Source organism: Nerophis lumbriciformis, linkage group LG02 (genome assembly GCF_033978685.3).
Source record: "Nerophis lumbriciformis linkage group LG02, RoL_Nlum_v2.1, whole genome shotgun sequence".
Classification (NCBI taxonomy): domain Eukaryota; kingdom Metazoa; phylum Chordata; class Actinopteri; order Syngnathiformes; family Syngnathidae; genus Nerophis; species Nerophis lumbriciformis.
Window position 1 is genome coordinate 55,912,501 of NC_084549.2, and position 24,287 is coordinate 55,936,787.

The 24,287-nt window shown below is 39.5% G+C and overlaps 1 long non-coding RNA gene across 1 annotated transcript; it reads left to right on the plus strand.

Annotated features, from left to right (window-relative positions):
* Positions 1-11,089: 11,089 nt before the first annotated feature.
* Positions 11,090-22,645, plus strand: LOC133609505 (uncharacterized). The gene is made up of 5 exons (XR_009815729.2): positions 11,090-11,582; positions 11,647-12,135; positions 12,257-12,475; positions 21,375-22,258; positions 22,354-22,645. It is a non-coding gene; the product is annotated as an uncharacterized lncRNA (long non-coding RNA).
* The last annotated feature ends 1,642 nt before the right edge of the window (positions 22,646-24,287 follow it).

Sequence of the window (24,287 nt, forward strand, 5' to 3'; positions counted from 1 at the left end):
CCCTCCCCTGTGTGGGACCTTTCAGTCAGCCCTCACACTGACCCAGTAAACAACAACAACTGGACACAGGAGTGTTGATGTTGGCTGAAAAAAACAACTGATCTGATCTGCCGAAAGCTGTGATGAAGGAGCGCAGATGACGTCTATTTCTCAGGTGAATTGCCTCATATGTCGCTAGGAATGCTTCAGTGGTGACCCCAAATCTGCTTTGCTGTCAACCTCACGAAACACTTTTGAAAAATAATTGTTAAAAAGGGATTGAAAAGTCACTGAAAATGTTTAAATTTGCTTTAATTACAGTGACTTGGTGGTTATAGTATATTGTCAAATCTTGGCTTCACACTTTGCTTTACTAAAACATGAAGTTCACTAAAGAAAACAAAAACAAGGATGTTAGCTTCATTGACGTTTGTATACTATGAGAATAAAGTCATAAACTTATGAGAATACGTTTGTATATTTTCATGAAAGTAAAGCATAATTGTACAAGGAAAAATAAGTTTTTTTTGTTGTTTTTTTTAGAAAATATTCGTTTTTTTCGAGAATAAAAGTTACCTATTTTTGAGGGGGAAAATGTTTAAATTTTCAAAAACAAGAATGAGATATTTTCAAGAAAAAGTTATATATTTTTGAAGGAAAACAAAATTGTCTGTTTTGGAAAAATTATATATTTTTAGAGGGAAAAATGAAAGTCATCAGTTTTCACCAAAATAAGTCTTACATTATCTGGTAAAATGTTTTATGTATATATATATATATATATATATATATATATATATATATATATATATATATATATATATATATATATATATATATATTTATTATATATATATATATATATATATATATATATATATATATATATATATATATATATATATATATATATATATACAGTATATGTATAGTATACATATATATATACATATATATATATATATATATATATATATATATATACAGTATATGTATAGTATACATATATATATTATACATATAGTATATATATTATATATATATTATACATATAGTATATATAATGTCTGTATACATGTTTACATACATATATACATATAAATATACGTGTATATACATATATACATATTTGTACATATGCATTTACAATACATGTATATATATATATATGTATACATGTATATATATATATATTATACATATATTATATATAATGTCTGTATACATGTGTACATACATATATACATATAAATATACGTGTATGTACATATTTGTACATATACATTTACAATATATATATATATATATATATATATATATATATATATATATATATATATATATATATATATATATATATACATATACACTGTAGGAATTATTTCTGTAAAACAGTGCTCAATAAATACAGTAAGTGTAGAGCGCGGTATATAGTAGTATGAGAAAGAGATAAATGGACTACAAGTTCATCCCAACAAGCCTGTTTCGTGGTTACCCACTCATCAGGGCATAAGTGGGTAACCACGGTTAAGGTAAAAGAACATTTGCAGACACAAAATAAACCTGTAGTCCATTTGTCTCTTTCTCATACAACTACTACTTTATATATGTATGTGTGTGTATATGTATATATATGAACATTTTTATATATATATATATATATATATATATATATATATATATATATATATATATATATATATATATATATATATATATATATATATATATATATATATATATGTGTGTATAAATATGTCTATGTATGTGTATAAATATGTATATGTATATATGTAATATATGTGAATATATGTATGTGTATATAAATGTGTATGTGTGTGTATATATATATATATATATATATATATATATATATATATATATATACATATACATGTATATATATTTACATCATATATCATATGTATTATTATACATATAGTATACATATAATGTGTGTATACATGTGTACCTACATATATAAATGTAAATATACATGTATATACATATATATACATAACCATATATATAGTAACTATGTATGTGTGTTTGTGTGTGCGTGTGTGTGTATATATATATATATATATATATATATATATATATATATATATATATATATATATATATATATATATATATATATAAATATATATAAAGTTGTATGAATTTTTCAAAACTAAAATGTAATGTTTGTTGCATTCTTTTCAGTGTTGACCTGACACTCAATGAACAGGATATTTCCTGGCACTTTTCCTCGACACACTTTTTACAGAAAGCTTACAAAGTGGGGCTACTATGCAGTAGAAACAACTATTGTATTGTGCAGCAGTACGTTTGTTTACCGAAGGCGCACAAATGATCATGTCAGGCCGCACTGACTGCTTTGCCATCACACACTGCATGAAAAGATACTGTACTTCCTCCAAAGACATGTCTCTCTCCTCCTCTGGACAGATGTTGCACAGCAGTTTGTTGTGAGAGGAAGCTGACAATTCCTCCCTGGCCTCCCCGGGGAGCGACTCGCCCGAGGAAACAACACATTTGCACATCAGGCATTAATGTGTCTGTGTGGCTGAGAGTGTGTGTCCACGTGAAGGATTGTGTCAGTGAAGGAAGTGGAGGAGATTTGGAGCTGATATAAGAAGTGTCAGCATTGGAAACAGAGGGACGTCAAAAGTGTGTGTGTGTGTGTGTGTGTGTGTGTGTGTGTGTGTGTGTGTGTGTGTGTGTGTGTGTGTGTGTGTTTGATGTTGCCAGTTGCTGGAAAGCCAAACACAGTCTGCACGCCCAGATGCAGACAGATGTGTCGCCTTCAACCTCAACTTCTTGCACGCTCCCCCTAGACACCATCTTCTTGGCTTGAGTCGCACACCTGACAAATGATTGCCAACACATTTCTAAGATGTTTCCTCAACACTCTCTTCTGGGAGTGTGGCCTACTGTTTCCCTTCCAGATGTTCTATGAATAACTTAAACACACAATAATTTTTCATCCAGATGTGTGTTTTTTGTTTTTTTCTTAAGGTATGGACAAAGTCAAACAGCTGAAAGCCTCTTGTGGAGTCATGGAAGCACTAAAGACGACACAGCACCACCTAGTGGCCCGGAGTGGTTCATGTCTTGACAGGTAATTAAATGAACGATCATATTTTTTTTTTAGACTGTAGACTTCCTTTTTATTGTCATTCAAAATTAAACTTTACAGTACATATAAGAACAAAATTGTGTTGCATTAGCTCATGGTAGTGCAGGATAAAAAATAAATCAGGTGCAGATATAAATAAATAGATTACTGTACAGATAAATATATTGCACTTTTGCATATGCATCCACATTTATGGATGTATGTTATACTGTCTTTATATTCCAGCGAGTTAATCCATTTTGGGGGGGAATTGAGGGGATTATTATGATGCGTTCAAGAGTCTTACGGCCTGAGGGAAGAAGCTGTTACAGAACCTGGAGGTTCTGCTTCGGAGACTGCGGAACCTCTTTTTAGAGTCCAGCAGTGAAAACAGTCCTTGGTGGGGGTGGGAGGAGTCTCTGCAGATTTTATCTTGGTAGATAACAAAAAAAAACCCTCATAATTCTATTCAGGCTATATTTGACACTACCTCAGCTTAAAGTCATTTGTCCTTGTTTTAAAAAAATAATAATTTGTCAATAAATATGTGAAAAACGCAAATATGTTTATTATAAAAGATCAAAAGATTATTACCATTATCATTACATCTTATTTATTAATTGTAGCTTTTTAAATTTATTCAAGTTAATATTTAATACCATATGTAAATATGTTTTATATATGTTTTTTTAAATTAGTTATGCAATTATTGTCTTTTATTACTAGATTCATGATTATAGCTCATTTTTAAATGTCTTAAATGTGATAACTATCATATTAAGTGTATTCGGTGTCATTTATTTTTTATACCATTTGAAATGTATAGTTGTACATAGTTACTTAAATATAATTGTGACAATTATCAGTATTTAATACTTATTTTGTATTAAATGTGTCTTATTTTTGAATGTATTTAATTACATTTTATAATTGATAATAATTGTATACATATTTTTAACAATTATTTTAAATACGACCAACAGTTTTAAAATCTTATTAAATACATTCAAAAATAAGCTGGAGTTGATAAAATAAGTATTAACTAATGATAGTTGTAACAATAATATCAAATCTATACAACTATACTTTTAAAATGATATTAAAGATAAAGCACAAAAAATACACTTAATATAATAGTTATTTAATATAAAACATTTAAAAATGAGCTACAATAAATACACCTAGTATTCAATGAGGATAATTGTAATTAGACTAATTTGAAATAAATGTATAAAAAAAAGTATATGAAAAACATATTTAATATGGTATTAGTATGGTAGCTACTATTAATAAAAACAAATTGATAATGTGCAATAATTGCTATTACTGAACATGTTCAGGAAGCTGCAGCAACCCATCACTTTAATGTTGTTGTTGAGATAATAATTAAAGATTTGAAAATATGATGAAATATCAGTGAAATGTCAAAGATTTGTCAACAAACGCTATACATTTGAAGGTTGAGTTTTACGCTAACTGGGTAAGAGATGCTTCTATTTGGCACAATGTGTTGAAAAAACCCCCACTAAATTAGTAACAATGTCCATTTACCTGATTATTGTTGGTCTGTATTGCTTTCAAATGAGCGTCGCTAAGCAAATCAACGGCACGTTCATGTGTCTTTGTTTTTAAAAGATGCTAACAATGGTGTTTTTGTCCAGCTTAAGTGCCTCTGTTTGGACATGTGTCCCATCAGTACAGACTGTTAGGAGCCATGAAAGGAAACACGCAAGCAAGGAAACATGCAGGCAGCAACACATTAAGCAATAAAATTGCAGTTATTGCAGTATAAAAATCTGCATGGACTCCTCTGGCCCTCAAACCCCCCATTTTATTGTATTTTTAGGGCAGAGCAGCTGAACGCTACAGTACAACCTGAGAAACAGACTGATCCAACCTGGGGGCTGCTGTAAGAGGGGGACAGGGGGGGCAACCTGTCTGCACAAGAGCAGAAGGTACACACACACACACACAAACACACACACACACACACACACATTGCATATGTCAATCTAAGGACATATGCGCAGATAGAGCACATTAAACAAAGAACCACATAAGGATGTCCAAGTAACACACGTTAAGTCAAAAATACAACCACGATTTTCATTGTCTTTTATTCCTACATAATTCCCTTTCTTGCTTTTGATTACTCTTTACAATATTGATCTCATCTAATTCACAAGCATAGCTAGGAAACAGCCCAAAAGTTGGAAAATGTTGTATTTTAACTTTAATGTGCTCAAGTAGAATATAAGTCAATGAAAAAATGTTTAAAAATGCACCTAAAATTGGGACATTTAAAAAATGTTTTAACACAAAATAAATGCATAATATATAGATGCATTGGCGTATCCCCACAGAATTTCAATTCTTGCTGTCGGAGCACTTGCATTCAGAGGAGAGGAGCTACCATACTTGCCAACCTTGAGACCTCCAAATTTGGGATATTTGGAGGGTGGGAGGGTGGGGGGTGGAGAGGTCGGGGGGTGGGGTTAAGGGGGGAGGAGTATATTTATAGCTAGAATTCACTGATATTCAAGTATTTCTTATATATATGTATATAAATAAAATAAATACTTGACTTTCAGTGAATTCTAGCTATATATATATATATATATATATATATATATATATATATATATATATATATATATATATATATTTATATATGTATGTATTTTATTATATATATATACATATATAAATAAAATAAATACTTGAATTTCAGTGTTCATTTATTTACACATATACACACATAACACTCTTCTCTACTCATTGTTGTATTTGAAAGTGCAATGCTTTGCAGCCAGTAGCACAGCCTTTGAAGGAGCATAGGTATGGGCAGTGTAATATTCTGGGTTGGAGTCAATAACCAGGCGAGGTGACGAAGCTACGTTTCTTTACTTCATGCTTCAAAACCGACTCCCACACTTGCCGTCAGGGTGCGCAATACAACGTAAACCGTTGGCCAACCAAAAAGTAACCACAGAACACTATACGGCAGGGGTAGGGAACTTATGGCTGTCGAGCCAGATGTGGCTCTTTTGATGACTGCATCTGGCCCTCAGATACTGTAAGTCTTAGCTGACATTGCTTAACAAGATAAGTAATGAATCATTCCGCTGATAATCACAGTGTTAAAAATAACGATCAAAATATAAAATATATTTTAATCCATCCATCCGTTTTCTACCGCACCTGTTCAAGAAGTCGCATTAATGGTTAGAAGTATTTTATTTATTATTGGTAAGCTTCAGAATAACAATGCTATTAAAAAGAATAAGAGACTTATTATATTCTAAAAATGTTGGTCTTTCTTAAAAATGCACGCATTTAGTTATATTCAGTGTTAACAAAATATTATATGGCTCTCACGGAAATACATTTTAAAATATTTAGCTTTCATGGCTCTCTCAGCCAAAAAGGTTCCCGACCCCTGCTATACGGTTTAGTGTTCTGTGGTTTTTGGTTGGCCAAGCGGACGTGACGACAGGCTGTCCTCACTCAGGTCCGCACGGGCCTGGAGGTGGCGTGCCTTAAGTCCGGCTGGAAATCGGGAGAAATTCGAGAGAATGGGTGTCCCGGGAGATTTTCGGGAGAGGCACTGAAATTCGGGAGTCTCCCAGAAAATTCGTGAGGGTTGGCAAGTATGTGAGCTACACTTCTGTGTTTCGATACTAGTTTTGGCATTAATAACACAAAATGTGGATCATTACAATCATGCTTTGATTGTCAAAGATGTTCGGTAATGTAATCTGTGACATTTCTACCTGAATAAATTATTCTGATATTCGGTACATTAAATGTTGCACAAGTTAATGGTATACATATCGCTGCATGATAATGTTTTAACCTGTATTTATTAATAAAGTTTAATATTCAGCCTGCTAAACATTTTGTAATTGCGGACTATCAACTAGAACATACAAAAGAATATAAACAATATTTCAGGCTGCCAGAAAATGTTCCCCCTTATAGTCCTTAACTTTTTACTACTACTAGCATTTATTTAGGTGAAAATATCACAAATTACATTACAAAACATCTTCGTAATGTAAGCCACTTTTCATTTTCATCACTGCAGTTGGAACGGATGTGACTCTATTATTGTGAAGAGGTGTCTTGACGTGTTTTGACACGCCAGGGGACTGTGCTCTCTTGTAGCTGTTATGTTTTTCTTTGTTTCCTGCAATGAGCAAAGATACCACAGTACCAAGTCGTATTCCTTGTGTGTTAAACTTACTTGGCCAATAATTCTGGTTCTGATTTTTTTTTTTAAAGTGCATCTAAACTTCCTGCTTACTGTCTTTCCTTTCTGCTGAGCTTGTATCCCATCTTACTGAACCAGTTACAGTAATGTTCTACTTTTTATGTCATCAACGCACTAAACTGTCATCTGAACACGAGAGTGAAGCGCCACTTCTATGAATGCAAGCGCTCCAGCAGACATTCGCTGCTGTGATGACATATCACGGCGATCTTTTTGGGCTTGGGCTTTCCATAATGTCCCTTTTTTTTGTCCATTTTTACTCGCTATTTTTTTTACGCCTGTGGCTCAACAGTAACTGAACCCAGATACATTTTCACATGCTAAGGAATGGACCAAGGGCCATACAGGACGCTTGCATGTTAACCGCGCTTAAAAATTGCGCCATTAAAGGAAATCATAGTTAAAGCGTTATTAGATTCAAGAGGCATTAATTTAACAATAGGATTGGATAGGATAGGACTAAGGATAGGATAGGATAGACCAGGGGGGCCCAATTGTTTTGCCTCAAAGGGCCAAAGCGAACACGTGCCAACGGGGCGTGGGTCAAACACAGCAATTTTAAGCGTAAAACACAAATAGCCAAAAGGTTCCTATATTTAGTACCAAAAACAATGATAGATGGCAACTAGTTAGCCAGCTAGTTAGCCTTGCAAACATGCCATCAATGATTGTGTAAGCGCTAAGGGTGTCCCCAAACTTCTGACACGATTCCGATATTGATCCGATCCAATATCAGCAGGAATAATAAATGCTTATTATTTAGCCTTCATTTTCTCCCTATTGATCGGAAGGGCTCTCCAGTGGGCCACAGCAGCCGTTGATCGCAACCAGTTTTGGGTTAGTTACTGAAAACCAGTAACTAGTTACAGTTACTACTTACTTTATTTCAAAAGTAACTCAATTACTAACTCAGTTACTTACACCAAAAAGTAATGCGTTACTGTGAAAAGTAACTTAGTTACTTTTTTTTATTTTTTATGCTCCCATACACACCCTTTTAGCCTTCATTTCAGTACTGTTATTGCACTGGAGAATCATACAATCTGTTGATCAACTTGACATGCATTTGTGGTCTACATACAACACACAAAGACAAAGATATGTTTCAAAGGGTCAATTTATTTTGGGCCAGAACAAATGGACACAACTATTTTAAATAGCTGCAACATAACATACATAAGTAACAAACCACATAATAACAACATGTCACAACATAGCTGTAAACCTGGCTTCACCCAAGGAAGGCACACATGACAAGATTATATGTCATGTCACTATACAGCACACATACTGCTATACACACGCCTAACCAGGCGTTTTTTTCTCTCAAGGAATTGTGAAATAAAATCATGTCTTCAGTGAAGCCCAGAACACTCTACACATTTTGCCAGTTTTAGTTTAGAGAAAAGGAAAGATTGGCCTGGCCCACTAGGATCCCTCTTTATGTTTGTGAACTTTATAGTATATACATTTAGAGTGGTGTGATAATCAAACACTCTAGAAGTCTAGAATGAAAGAGTATATAAGAGAATTGACAGAGTGTGTGTACCTTCAGCGCTGAGTGATGAGCAGAGGCAGAGTTTGGAGTGTCTTCTTTAGCTTGTTTTCCATTTTTATATGCTCACTGTCCACTGTGTCCAGGAACTTGGAAAATGTTTTCGTGCCATTTGCCGTTTTACGCCCGCTATCATGCTAATTAGCTGCCTGAAAGCGGGTTACTCCACTGTAGAAATAGCCTGCATGTCTTCTAGCACATACAGTACGCTGCAATGGCTCTATCAATGTTGTCCTGGCTAGCAGTCCCTCTGTTGAAATCCTTAGGTAAAGTGTGTCTCTCTTTACTAGCTTTGTCAAAGCATGTTGCTTTTGTAGCTGTTTCAGCAGATTTGAATTGCTGTTTTGGGCAGTACATGGGATCTTAGATCCAAGACACAACTTACATTTAACTAAAATGTTCTTCTCTCGACAAAAGAAATGTAGTGAGAATATCTCCATGTTAAGAAACTCGGCTTCGGCTCCGCCATGATGTCTTGTTAGTAAACACAGACACGCCCCCCGACCCACACACACACTCAGACAAACAGCGCGCGGCGCGCGTCTTCTCTTCCTTGTGACACAGGAAGAATCAGAAGGACGACACTGCAACTCTCCAATAAAATACACTCAGATCTTTTCAGTTTCTAGCCGATACTATATAAAAAATAACGTAAAATAACGCAGTAACGCGTCATTTAGTAACGGTAACTGAGTAACGCGTTATTTTTTATATTCAATAAGACTACTCGTTACCGGCAAAAATAACGGCGTTACAGTAACGCGTTAGTCCCAACACTGATCGTAACCATGGTCTCAGCACAGACTTTGCTTCTTTTCGCTCTGAGTTCCGGGCGGTTTTTGATCACCCGCCGATGGAAGAGACACCGCCTCACATCTTTACTCCCTCCAGCAAGGCTCTCGTTCTGTCGCCGACTACACGCTTGAGTTCCGCACCCTGGCCGCCCAGAGTGGGTGGGATAATAAGGCCTTGCTGAGCACCTACTGTCGGGGCCTCTCCGACAAGATCAAGGACGGACTATTGCGAGACCGACCTGCCACCTACCACAACCTCATCAAATTGGCCCTGCTCATGGACCAGAGGCTCAAGGAACGGGCAGTGGAACAAAGACTCGCAGCCCGCGAGAGGACCAGAAGACCAGCGTGGGAGACTCGGACCATTTCCTACCCCCCAACTGTTTCCAGAGATCGGGCCGAGGGCGCCCACTTGGTGGACCAGTCTGGGTTTTCCCCGCTCCTACCAGAGCGGTGGAACCCATGCAGCTGGGCAGGACACGACTTGCCACCGAGGAACGCAAAAGGAGGTTGTGGCAGCGCCTATGCCTCTATTGCGGTTGTGCGGGTCATGTGATCCAGACTTGCCCCACACGACCAAAAGATCAGGCTCACTAGTAAGGGGAGCACTAGTGAGCCACACCACCGTACCCCAGGGTCACATTGACCCTGGCATTCTCTTCCCCGCAACACTATCCTGGAGTTCGAAGAGTCTGAAGGTGGGAGCATATTTGGACTCTGGAGCGGATGAGAGTTTCATGGACAGTGATTTGGCCCTTCAAGCCGGTATTGAGCTCCTGCCCCTGGACATTTCCTTGCCTGCTCAGGCTTTGGATGGACATTCCCTGGGACCCATCACCCACCGCACAGTTCTGGTCACACTAACCCTTTCGGGCAACCATACGGATCAGATCAGTCTGTTGATCCTCAACACCCCGTCGCTCCGCTAGTCCTCAGCCGCTCTTGGCTTCGCCTGCACGACCACCAGATTTCCTGGATCTCAGGGAAGATCCTAACCTGGAGCACTGCATGCCATGCTAACTGCCTCAAGGCAGCAACCTCTGTCTCTGAGAATCCTAAACTCAGTTCATCACCATCGGACCTATCTGGAGTCCCCACTGTCTACCATGATATTGCTGGTGGTATTCAGTAAGGCGCAGGGACTATCTCTACCCCCACACAGACCCTACGATTGTGCCATCGACCTTGTGCCCGACACTGAACTACCTTCAGGCCGCCTCTACAACCTCTCCATACCCGACAAAAAAGCCATGTCAGACTACATCACGGACTCGCTAGCCTCTGGTATCATCACTCCCTCCAAATCCCCTGTAGCCGCAGGCTTCTTCTTTGTCAGCAAGAAGGACGGGTCCCTCCGACCCTGCAATGACTACCGTTTGTGTAAGTTTGTGGTCGTCTACCTAGATGATATTCTGGTCTTCTCTCACAATATGCAGGAACATCAGCAGCACGTCCGCCTGACCCTTCAGCGCCTCCTCGAGAACAGTTTTTTCGTCAAGGCAGAGAAATGTGAGTTCCATTCATCATCGGTAAACTTCCTGGGTCACATCGAGAGGAGTATCATCCGAGCTGATCCTAAGAAGGTCAAGGCAGTGGTGGAGTGGCCTCAACCAACCACTCATAACGAATTTAGGAGATTCCTAGGCTTTGCGGGATTCTACCGGCACTTCATTCTCAACTTCAGCAAGGTAGCCGCGCCTCTCCACGCGCTTACATCTACCATTAAAGTTTTTGTTTGGAACAAGGAGGCGGACAGTGCATTCCAGAGCCTCTAGAGGAGCTTCAGTTCCGCTCCAATCTTGGTACGCCCTGACCCTGACAAACCGTTCACTGTGGAGGTGGACGCATCTGATTCCGGTATTGCGGCAGTATTATCTCAACGTTTAATTAAAATAATGTGTTAATGTGCGTTCTTTTCTAGACGCCTATCCCCAGCCGAAAGGAACTACGATGCAGAGAACCGAGAACTGTTGGCCGTCCACGAAGCGTTGGTCGAATGGAGACACTGGCTGGAGGGGCCCAAATATCCGTTCCTGGTCCTGACCGACCACCGCAACCTCATCCACATCCGTTCCGCTAAAAGTCTTAATGACAGGCAAGCACGCTGGACACAGTTTTTTCCCCGATTTGACTACACTCTCACCTACAGACCCGGTTCACGCAATGACAAGGCGGACGCTCTTTCGCGGATCTTCTCCGAGGAACCCACCGTTAGATCTACTACTGAGACCATCCTTCCCCCAAACCGCATCTTCGCGACAAGCGCACCGCGGGCCACGCCCACGGGCGTTCCCTCTCCGCTGGGAGCGCGCCTCCGCACGGCTGCATGATATATGCAATCTACGCACCTGGCCGTGAATGAGCGACCAGCCTTCATAAACCAGCGCGTCTTGAGATCCAATGCCAAAAGGTGGCTTCTCGTACCTAGTACAGAAAGCCTGCACGTCTCTAGCTTCCTTGCACGAGCATACTCTCTCCCTGTGCTCCCTTCCAGTCGTGTTCATTGTCTCTTGTGTTGTGTCGTCCTCCAGCTTCCTGTCGCCCTTCCTTGTCGTCAAGCTGTGTGTCTCGTTTCCCTGGACCCCTTGTGGATTTCCCCTTGCCTTCCTGGACTTCGACCTCACGCCTGCCCACTGACCACGACGCCTCGCTCCTGTCCTCGACCATCCGCCTGCCTTCCGACTCTCAAGCCTGCCTTGCCCTTACTGGACTTCCGCCTCGATCTCAACACGAACCCTCAACATCCTCTGGTAACCAACGCTTAGATAATACTCACTCATAGTCGCACTGCATCTCTTTGGACTAATCACACACCGCACTCACATATTGAGCTGTTAATAAACACGCTGACAGCCAACGATGTCATCGTCTCTTTGCCGTCTTCTTCTCCCGCTGTCCCGTCACATTGAATGTTAGTAAAGGTTTGTTTAAGACAAATTAGGCAAACTGAGAACAATAGTACTGTAGGTATGAAAAACACTAACCTATGTATTATTAACTATCTAGAATTAAGTTGAAGTGGAGTGGTAATCGTTTATTAAGTGAAGCTCATGACACAGTATGTTGAATGATGCAGACACATTTGTTACTTGATGCTTTCTATTATGCCTCTTTCTGTGTAAGTAATATGCAACTATAGTTATATGGTACGTGCGTGTATTTATACATGTGCTGTTTTATTATAAAATTGTATTATAACATATGTCTAGCTTGTGTGCTAGTGTGTGCTTATCTGTTGTGTAGCTGCTAGCTCCTAGAAGCTCCACAGAAGTTCTCAACCTTTTTTTTTTACCAGGTACCACCTCAGAAACAACTTGGCTCTCCAAGTACTGACCAACATTAAAATAGAGTAGCGTAGGAGGCCTAAATAGTCATTAACAACAAGGCAGAGGTTTTATTTAAAAATTATACTTAATGTGTAATATTACATACAGTTTGAACAGTAACACTGAGTTTGAATATAGGAAAATAAAATACTCTACTTAAATTGAGGGATTATTTGACTTACCACTAGATGGCTCACGTATCACAGTTTGAGAATGACTGGCTGAGCATGTTTACCTTTTGTAATTGACTTGACTAAAATAGAAGAAATGGTGGGTTTTTTGGAGGACATTTAGATGTTAACTGGCTGTCCAGCTTTGCACAAGTCAACACGCTGCAGGACTGCTTGTAGTAAAACTAATATTGGAAAGTTTAGATGCAAACCGATATAATCCGATACTTGTTTTTTATATGCTGATATTGGACTGATATGTTGTATCAATATTGGATCAGGGCACCCCTAGTGAGTTTAAAAGTTCAGTATGAATATGTATTACATTTGGAAGGCAGGCAAATGAAATGACTCGCCAGGCCAAATTTGGCCCCAGTGCCCCACTTTGAACACCCCTGGGGTAAACATTATACATCCTACAATCTGGAAATTATGTGGTTGCAGTACAGATTCAATAAAAGTCCTCCGCCAAAGTATTAAAAATAGCGCAAAAGTCACTAAAGTGCCACCCCTGGTGGTGCAATTCCATAGGGGGTTTAAACCAAAAGATAAAGAAATACATAAAAACAAGAAGGGCACATTAAAGAATACTGCAACCAGCTGCCACTTCAGCGGCGCCATTTTTACATATAGCAACAAACGTAAAACACAATGAAAAACTAAAAATGAGTGATAATGAATATTGCACACATATACGATTGCACTATGCATAGATAAATAATAAAATAATATATGTTGAATAGCAGTACCCTTAAACTGAGCATTATTGTCTTTATAAAACCAACAGCTCAGTATTGACTATAATTACACGGTGTGGGCAGTACGTGCATTATTAAGTGTCATCATTGTCAGGTTCAAACACTGATGACATCTATTAAACGAGACATGAAGCAAGGAATTAAACAGAGACAGAATGAAATTTGGCTCAATTGAAGAGAGCGCGTCTGGGCTGTACTCTTGTACAGTCTCCAGCGTCTCTGGCGAAATATTGTACGCCCCCTCTTTTATTTGGACTTTCCCTGATTACATGGCAACAGCTGTTTCTAAGGAACGGGGGTCGTAAACAGCCATCGCCTTTGGTTACAGAACAGTTCAAAGAAAAAGTCGTAAAACAGTTCAAAAAAGCGGTGCCTGGAGGGGAGTCGGGCCCTGCTTCCTCTCCGCTTTGTAGTTCTTTGGTCAAGACAATATATATTTCAGTTGATTACAATACATGAAAGAAGCAGAACACCTTCATGTTGCTTCCCATCCTACACAGTGGAGTTTTACAAGCCTTTTGCTTGGTAGGATTAAAGACAGCTTTTGTCTTCTCGCCGGGAACTCATGGCAACACAAAGTTTTTTGATAACTTAGATACAATTATTCTGACAATCATATTGTAGCTTTATTTCTTGCATAGATGCACCCACTGTGCTCACTCAGCATTTAAGGTTAACTTAATATATTTGAATTTAACCAACAAAAAAATCCGATATAAAGCAAAAATATATTCAATAAAGCTGAGTGCATCAAATAAGCCAGGGCTTTAGGGTGCGACTAATTTACTCGCAAATGCGACTAAAAATATATTGTGTGATTTGAAAAAATAAACCTGTCGCACATGCGCGACTAGGAATTTCAACTCTTTTATCGCATTTTGCTTCTAAAAGAAATCCATCCAGACGTTTGCCCATCTGTATAGCATGTTTGAAATAAACTCATAACCATAACTAAATGGACTAGTGATTGACGCGGAAGTGCCTTGGTCACTCGAAGCGCGCTGAAATCTGTGTGTGTCCCTTCTTCCTGCGCCACACACTCAGGCTGACTCAGCATTCCAAAACGAAAGAAAGAAGATCATAGTTGGAAGTACTGGTCAGTAAAAGACAATGTATTTTTCACCACCTTATAGCTTGACACAAACTGCACTCCACGCTAGAAACTACAAAGGTCGGAGGGAAATATTAAACAACAAATCAGTGATTGAAGTGACACACTTGCCATCCAAACAATACCCCGTTTGTTGACAAGAGCATACAGCCATGGAAGCACATTCAATCTATTTATTAGGCAGCGGTAACACAAACCAGTGAAAGATTCAAAACAGCTGCCGTCGGAGCCGACAAACTGCCGCTGCTAGCCTGCTAAGCTAACAAAAACAGCTCAAGCGCAGACTGAGCGTGGAGTTGCTGACGTTACACGTTACTAAGCAACAGGCACCGCCTTTTAAGAGGTACTCCCACGCACTGAAACTTATCTTAACTGCAATATGCCAGATATTTGATGTTTATTTTTTAAGTAACACATTAATTAATTTCCTTAGTAATTAATTACATTTATTAAATAGTAATTCCGTTAGTAATTCAATTACATTTTGCTAAAGTAACAAGTAACTATAATTAATGAATTTTTAAAAGTAATTTTCAGAACACAGCCTGTCACACAGCATCATGAAGCAGTTGGCAGGTTGGTGTTCCTGGCTAACATATTTGTGTGTGTGTCCTATAATAATGTTTATTATTAAAGGTCAATTATTTACACGTTTCTGCTGACGTTTATACATGTACTCTAAAACCAGGGCACTTTATTTTACATTTTGTTCTTCTGTGTTTTTGTTTGCTGAAGAATTTAGCATAGCAAATTCATATTTGACTTTTCCTATATTATTTTAAAGGCTCTTTCTTTTTTCTTATCTCAAAACACCTTTTAGGTTGGGATCCTATTATGCAAAACCTACTTTTCTTATTTGTTTTTGTGTATTTGGGGTCCCCATTAGTCCCGAAAATTTCAAATCGAGGCATGGTGGAGATATTTGGGTACGTCAACGGATATTTCCATTCATACGTTAGTTTATGGGTCAAACTACAAACCCTGTTTCCATATAAGTTGGGAAATTGTGTTAGATGTAAATATAAACGGAATACAATGATTTGCAAATCCTTTTCAACCCATATTCAGTTGAATGCAATACAAAGACAAGATATTTGATGTTCAAACTCATAAACTTTTTTTTTTTTTTGCAAATAATAATTAACTTAGAATTTCATGGCTGCAACACGTGCCAAAGTAGTTGGGAAAGGGCATATTCACCACTGTGTTACATGGCCTTTCCTTTTAACAACACACAGTAAACGTTTGGGAACTGAGGAGACACATTTTTTAAGCTTCTCAGGTGGAATTCTTTCCCATTCTTGCTTGAACTTAAGATGTTCAACAGTCCGGGGGTCTCCGTTGTGGTATTTTAGGCTTCATAATGCGCCACACATTTTCAATGGGAGACAGGTCTGGACTACAGGCAGGCCAGTCTAGTACCCGCACTCTTTTAGTATGAAGCCACGTTGATGCAACACGTGGCTTGGCATTGTCTTGCTGAAATAAGCAGGGGCGTCCATGGTAACGTTGCTTGGATGGCAACATATGTTGCTCCAAAACCTGTATGTACCTTTCAGCATTAATGGCACCTTGACAGATGTGTAAGTTACCCATGTCTTGGGCACTAATACACCCCCATACCATCACACATGCTGGCTTTTCAACTTTGCGCCTATAACAATCCGGATGGTTCTTTTCCTCTTTGGTCCGGAGGACACGACGTCCACAGTTTCCAAAAATAATTTGAAATGTGGACTCGTCAGACCACAGAACACTTTTCCACTTTGTATCAGTCCATCTTAGATGAGCTCAGGCCCAGCGAAGCCGACGGCGTTTCTGGGTGTTGTTGATAAACGGTTTTCGCCTTGCATAGGAGAGTTTTAACTTACAGAAGTAGCGACCAACTGTAGTTACTGACAGTGGGTTTCTGAAGTGTTTCTGAGCCCATGTGGTGATGTCCTTTACACACTGATGTTGCTTGTTGATGCAGTACAGCCTGAGGGATAGAACGTCACGGGCTTAGCTGCTTACGTGGAGCGATTTCTCCAGATTCTCTGAACCCTTTGATGATATTACGGAGCGTAGATGGTGAAATCCCTAAATTCCTTGCAATAGCTGGTTGAGAAAGGTTTTTCTTAAACTGTTCAACAATTTGCTCACGCATTTGTTGACAAAGTGGTGACACTCGCCCCATCCTTGTTTGTGAATGACTGAGCATTTCATTGAATCTACTTTTATACCCAAACATGGCACCCACCTGTTCCCAATTTGCCTGTTCACCTGTGGGATGTTCCAAATAAGTGTTTGATGAGCATTCCTCAACTTTATCAGTATTTATTGCCACATTTCCCAACTTCTTTGTCACGTGTTGCAGGCATCAAATTCTAAAGTTAATGATTATTTGCAAAAAAAATAAATGTTTATCAGTTTGAACGTCAAATATGTTGTCTTTGTAGCAAAAAATTATTTGCAAATCGTTGTATTCCGTTTATATTTACATCTAACACAATTTCCCAACTCATATGGAAATGGGGTTTGTATATCGGGATATGAGTTTTGGCCCATATGGCCCAGGCCTACACTCTTGTTAGCAACAGTGCTAGCACAGTTTAGTGATGTTCTCTTTGTTTAGCTTTATAGTAGACCTTATGATGGCATTAGTGTTGTCCCAATACCAATATTTTGGTACCGGTACCAAAATATATTTCGGTACTTATAGATACTTTTCTAAATAAAGGTGACCACAAAAAATTGCATTATTGGCTTTATTTTAACAACAAATCTTAGGGTACGTTAAACATGTTTCTTATTGAAAATTTCTCCTTAAATAAAATAGGGAACATATAAGACAACTTGTCTTTTATTAGTAAGTAAAGAAACAAAGGCTCCTAATTTAGTCTGCTGGCATATGCAGTAACATATTGTGTCATTTATCATTCTATTATTTTGTCAACATTATTAAGGACAAGTGGTAGAAAATGAATTATTAATCTACTTGTTCATTTACTGTTAATATCTGCTAACTTTCTCTTTTAACATGTTCTTTCTACACTTCTGTTAAAATGTCATAATCACTTATTCTTCTGTTGTTTGGATGCTTTACATTTGTTTTGGATGATACCACAAATCTGGGTATCAAGCCGATACCAAGTCGTTACAGGATCATACATTGGTCATATTCAAAGTCCTCATGTGTGCAGGGACATATATCCTAAGTTCATAAACATAATATATATATATATTTTTTTAAACGAAGGAAGACGTTGTGATGCCAAAAAATATCAATGTAATCATAGTAGTATCGACTAGATACACTCCTGTACTTGGTATCATTACAGTGGATGGTAGGTGTAGATCCACCTATGGCGTTTGTTTACATTTTGACGCTGGTGAGCTACGGTGTGTAGTGAAGCATGTTTAGCTATTCCTCGTCCTGCAGGGATGATACTTGTAAGAAACGTACTTTATTTGTTGCCATGGGAGACACTGCAGACTGTGGCTGGACGTTAGCCGTTAACTAGCTAGCTATGTCTTAAAGCACCTCTTCCTGAGGGCGTTTCAGTGTTAAAACTTCACCTTTATTGTTAGTTTTTAAGCCAAAATGCGCCCGTTCTCCCTTTTCTGTCTACACACTGTCTGCTTGTAAGTACTCCGTGATTGTGCGCTGCCGAACATGCTCGTCTGCTCATAAAGCAGCAATGACACGACGTGACGACCAGGGGGGGTTGAGGACCGGTACTTTTTAGAGGCGGTATAGTACCGAATATGATTCATTAGTATCGCGGTACTATACTAATGTGTCCTGGGCATGACGTTAAAGTGCATCCGGCAGTGGAGGCTCCTCCATGGGGTCTTGGGGCATTAGGAGGTTAACCCCTTTACTACTGTTACCCAGTGTTGGGACTAACGCGTTACAAAGTAACGCGTTACTGTAACGCCGTTAGTTTCGGCGGTAACTAGTAATCTAACGCGTTATTTTTTTATATTCAGTAACTCAGTTACCGTTACTACATGATGCGTTACTGCGTTATTTTACGTTACTTTTTATGTAGTATAAAGTGTGTTTTATCGGAGCGCTGATTGTCGTTCTGATTCTTCTTGTGTCACAAGCCGGAGAAGAGAGAGAGACATATGCGCTCTGTGTGGGTGTGTCTGAGTGTGGGGAGCGAGGGGGGGGGGGCGTGTCTGATCATGGCGGAGCCAGAAGTCGAGTTTGCTAACATGGAGATATTTTCACTACTTTTTTTTTGTCGAGCACAAAGAAAATAACATTTTAGTTAAATGTAAATTGTGCTTTGGATCAAAGATGCCATCTACTGCCCAAAACAGCAATTCAAATCTGCTGAAACAAGCTACATAGCAACATGCTTCGACAAAGCTAGTAAAGAGAGACAGAGACTCTGATGCCACTTCACCTCCACCACCACCACCATTCACCGCTGAAGGTACACACTCTGTCAATCAATGTTCCCTCTAATTGTTCATGTGTGAGCAAATGCAAAAAGTCCCTGAGCATTGAGTGGAGTCCATGTGAGCAACATCACACGTGCACACTGTGGCTACACCAGCAGCACACCTGTCCCAAACCTCACTAAATAACAACTTACATCTCCATCCATCCATCCATTTTCTACCGCTTGTCCCTTTCGGGGTCGCTGGAGCCTATCTCAGCTGCATTCGGGCGGAAGGCAGGGTACACCCTGGACAAGTCCCCAACTTATCACAGGGCCAACACAGACAGACAGACAACATTCTCTTATTATTATAATCAAATGACAGCAGTCATTTCCATTTCTAATATAAGTGTTTAGGCCCACTTATAATGACAATAACAAAAAATATTGTGTTTCATGAACTGTGTACTTGTATTGTTTGTCTGGGTGGAGGTCCTGCTTTGGAAATAATTTGTACCCCTTTCAGACATTGCATTTAGTTCCCATTAAAACATTCACATGTTGCACAATGAGATGTAAGCAGGGGATCATGTGTACATTCCTGCAACTTCCTGTTTGTAAAAAATATATTTTTATTAGTATTTATTTAATATACTAACAGCATTTAATGATTAATATTTATAAATTAAGATTCCTTAAATGACACTAGAATAAGCACACATTTGATTGGTAAATCATAGTGTAACGACCTGGAATGACACTTTATGTGTGGTGTTGGAGTTGTCCGACTTTTTGTGTGGCTATAAACGCATCACTGGCTAAGTGCCATATGTGCAAGTGTTGGCGCACGTGAGAGAGCGAGCGGCTGCTGTTGATATAACAAAGTTGCTTTTGGTCTGGTTTGTACTGCAGAAAATGACCAGTTTTGCTAGATATCATTTTTTTTTACTAATGTTTTGGTGATGTGTTTATGGCCGACAGTAAAGAGTTTTGCTCAGTAAAGTGATGGATGGAATTCATGTCCTCAAAGCGTCTCGACAGACGTTACAATATTTGAACAATGATGACGAAAACGGTTTTCTCTGTCGTGTCCGTGTCGTGTCGAAAATTGTTATGCGCTTATTTTTTTATTTGATTTTGTGCATGGCATAGATTTGCCGTGCGCAGAGGACGCTTGAGCAGTGCGCAATTGCACATGCGCGCTCCTGAGAGGGAACGTTGCTGTCAATTCTCTTATATACTCTTTCATTCTATACTTCTAGACTGTTTGATTATCACATCACTCTAAATGTATAGACTATAAAGTTCACAAACATAAAGAGGGATCCTAGTGGGCCAGGCCTATCTTTCCTTATCTCTAAACTAAAACTGGGGAAATGTGTAGTGTTCTGGGTTTCAGACATGATTTTGTATAAGAATTACTTGAGGAAGAAAATGCCTGGTTAGACTTTGTGTATGTAGTGTGTGCTTTTCTTGGTTTACATCTATGCTGTTATTATGCTGTTTGTTACTTATGTATGTTATGTTGCAGCTATTTAAAATAGTTTTGTCAATTTGTTCTGGCCAGAAACAAATTGGCCTTTGTAACATATCTTTGTCTTTGTGTGTTGTATGTAGACCACATGGCTTAGCAGAGTTGAGTGATGCAAATGCATGTCAAGTTGATCAACAGATTGTATTATTCTCCAGTGCAATAACAGTACTGAAATGAAGGCTAAAAGGGCATTAATTGGAGCTTTAAAAAAGAAAGAAAAAAGAAGTAACTAAATAGTTACTTTTCACAGTAACGCATTACTTTTTGGTGTAAGTAACTGAGTTAGTAACTGAGTTACTTTTGAAATGAAGTAACTAGTAACTGTAACTAGTTACTGCTTTTCAGTAACTAACCCAACACTGCTGTTACCCCAGGTGGCCCTTGGCAAAGGCCTAGTACCTGACTGCCCCCTAGCCAGGGATATGGTGAAGACCTCAACGGCGGAGCAGGCGGAAGACGGTAGATTTTAAGAACTACCACAAAGTCTGCGATGGCGGAAGAAGGCTGCAGCAGAAAAGGGTCCCCAGTCGTCTTGGACTGCATGCCACTGGACCCTGACCCGATTCTGTCAAGGATCGTGTGGTGACTGTCTGTGTACCAGTCTCCCCACGTTAAACTAAGTCACGCACAGGCATCCTTACTTAAAGGGATACACCCCTACCAGGAGGATCCTCATACTCGTTCCGAGTGACCGCCGATGATGACTATACACCAGGTGTGAATGATTGATGGGTTCTACATGTAAAGCGACTTTGGGTACTTAGAAAAGCGCTATATAAAACCCAGGTATTATTATACTAATACCGGTATACCATACAACACTAGATGGCATTGTGTTTATATGTATGGGCGCACATGTGTACATTGTTTGTGTGTTAATAATTGTGATACTTGAGACATTTCATATTGCAAATGTTTTTCTGTGCTCCAAAAAATGTTCATTTAGTAGCACCGGTGCTGCTAGTGAAAAAGCTAAGTGTACAGCCCTGTAAGCACTACGGTTGTGGTTGTGTGTTCCCATTCGGATTTGGACTGGAATGTTCTTCCAAAAGTTACTATCTGTGTTCATCAGCACTGCCGTGACTGCTTGAGCTATACAGTATGTGGTCATCTGGTTGTGTGCACTGCGTTTCACACCTGAGCGCATCATAGGTGACCCAGAAGAGCTCCACGTTGGACCATCCTGGCTGTGGAGCCGTCCTGCTGCACAGCACACCTTGGACACCGTGGCTGCAGCTGCTCTTGTCCCGTCTCGGGTGTGCGTGTGCGTCTGCTCTCGTAGTCCCCGCCACCCCCTCCATCGGCCCCCGCACGGGGGTCCGTCTGACCGCAGCTGTCCTTACCTCTCTGCAGGTCTCCAGGGCCGGGCTGACCTCTATCGCTGTCTCTCTCTGGTGGAGACGCTTCAAAGCGAGGTGGGACGGGCTGGAGGGGCAGCGCCGCTTCTGCTTCACTGAGCTGGGGGAGCCGAGGCTGGAGTTAAGGTAGGCGTGGTGGTATTTGTGTGTGTGTGTGTGTTCTGGCAATGCTTACTTAATGGGGACATCGCTCTGTTTACACCAGGGGTGTCAAACTCAAATACAGAGTGGGCCAAAATTTAAAACTGAACAAAGCCGCGGGCCAAGGTTGAACAAATTAACCTTTTAATAGGGACCCAAACAAGTTTTGCATTGAATATTGAACAAGCAAGGCTTATATAACTTTATAGTGACATGCAAAATCGAGTTTCAAATAATAATAATAATAATAAAAAAATGTCAATGGCATATCAAATACAATTTAAATAAAAATGTAATGCCTCTTTTCTATTTGCAGCCTTCTGAGGTAAATATCAACATTAACTTTTTCCACAGGCTAATAAATTTGAAAAATAAAATAACAATGAATAAAACAACCATTCAGGACTTTAAACTGCTCAGTTTGCAACACACTGATCTAATCTGATGTGCCCAAGCCAGATACCTGCCATCTTTTCTTGGATGCTAGTTCATTAATGTCGGGGCTCAGGCTTTTAGCTGAGGCAACCTTCATTATCGAACGATGGTGTTCATCAGTCATTATATCTCGTCCACCTGGACCACAGTCTTGGGGGCGTGCCTTAAATGCACTGCCTTTAATGTACTCTACGAGCTAGCGTCACGTCCGCTTTTCATCCATTCTAACATCGTTCAGACCCAGTCACAAGATATGTGCGGCTTCTGTACACACACACACGAGTGAATGCAACGCGTTCTTCATCAACAGCGATACAGGTTACACTGAGGGTGCCAGTATAAAAAACTTTAACACTGTTAGAAATATACGCCACACTGTGAATCCACACCAAACAAGAATGACAAACACATTTCGGGAGAACATCCGCACAGTAACACAACATAAACACAACAGAACAAATACCCAGAATCCTTTGCAGCACTAACTCTTCCGGGACGCTACAAAATACACCCTCGCTACCACCAAACCTCCCCCCCCCCACACACACACACCTTGTAGCGTCCTGGAAGAGTTAGTGCTGCAAAGGTCTGTGCTGCACTGGGCCAGCACTCGTTGGACTGGCTGAAAAGCAGACCTGATGATTTTCGGGAGGGATGCTGAAGTTTGGAAGACTCCCGGGAGGGTTGGCAAGTATTAGAATTAGCGGTGAATGCGGTGTTACCACGGCACCGCCGCAATATATAATCGGCGGGCCAGCTTTAGTGTTAATTTGATATCGCCTCAAGGGCCAAGTGAAATTACACGGCGGGCCAAATTTGGCCCGCGGGACAGAGTTTGACACCCATGGTTTACACAGTCACCTTTAGGGGACCTCTGACGGTATGGGGACAAAAAAAACAAGTCCCCTAAAGGGAAACCTTTTTAAATGATAGTCAGATCCATCCTGAAGATGCCTAAGTGATTTTTAAAATAGTACAACAGTAGATTAAGAGATAATCAGCAAGACTGGTTAAGTAGAACCGTTTTTTTTATGTTCTTTATGTTCAATGTTGTTAAAAAATAAAAGTTTAAATGAGTTTGTATTTTATTTCTGTGGTTTAAGGCAGTGGTTCTTAATCTGGGTTCGATGGAACCCTAGGGGTTCGGTGAGTCGGGCTCAGGGGTTCGGCGGAGGTCAAGACACACCCGACTCATCGTGTAAATAAAAACTTCTCCCTATCGGGCGTATTACGGATACGGCAACAGCAGAAGTCAGACTGATTTGCAGGTGTGTAATTTGTTGTGAGTTTATGCTCTGTGTTGGTTTTGTTCTTTGAACAAGGTGATGTTCATGCACCAGTAATAAAACATGG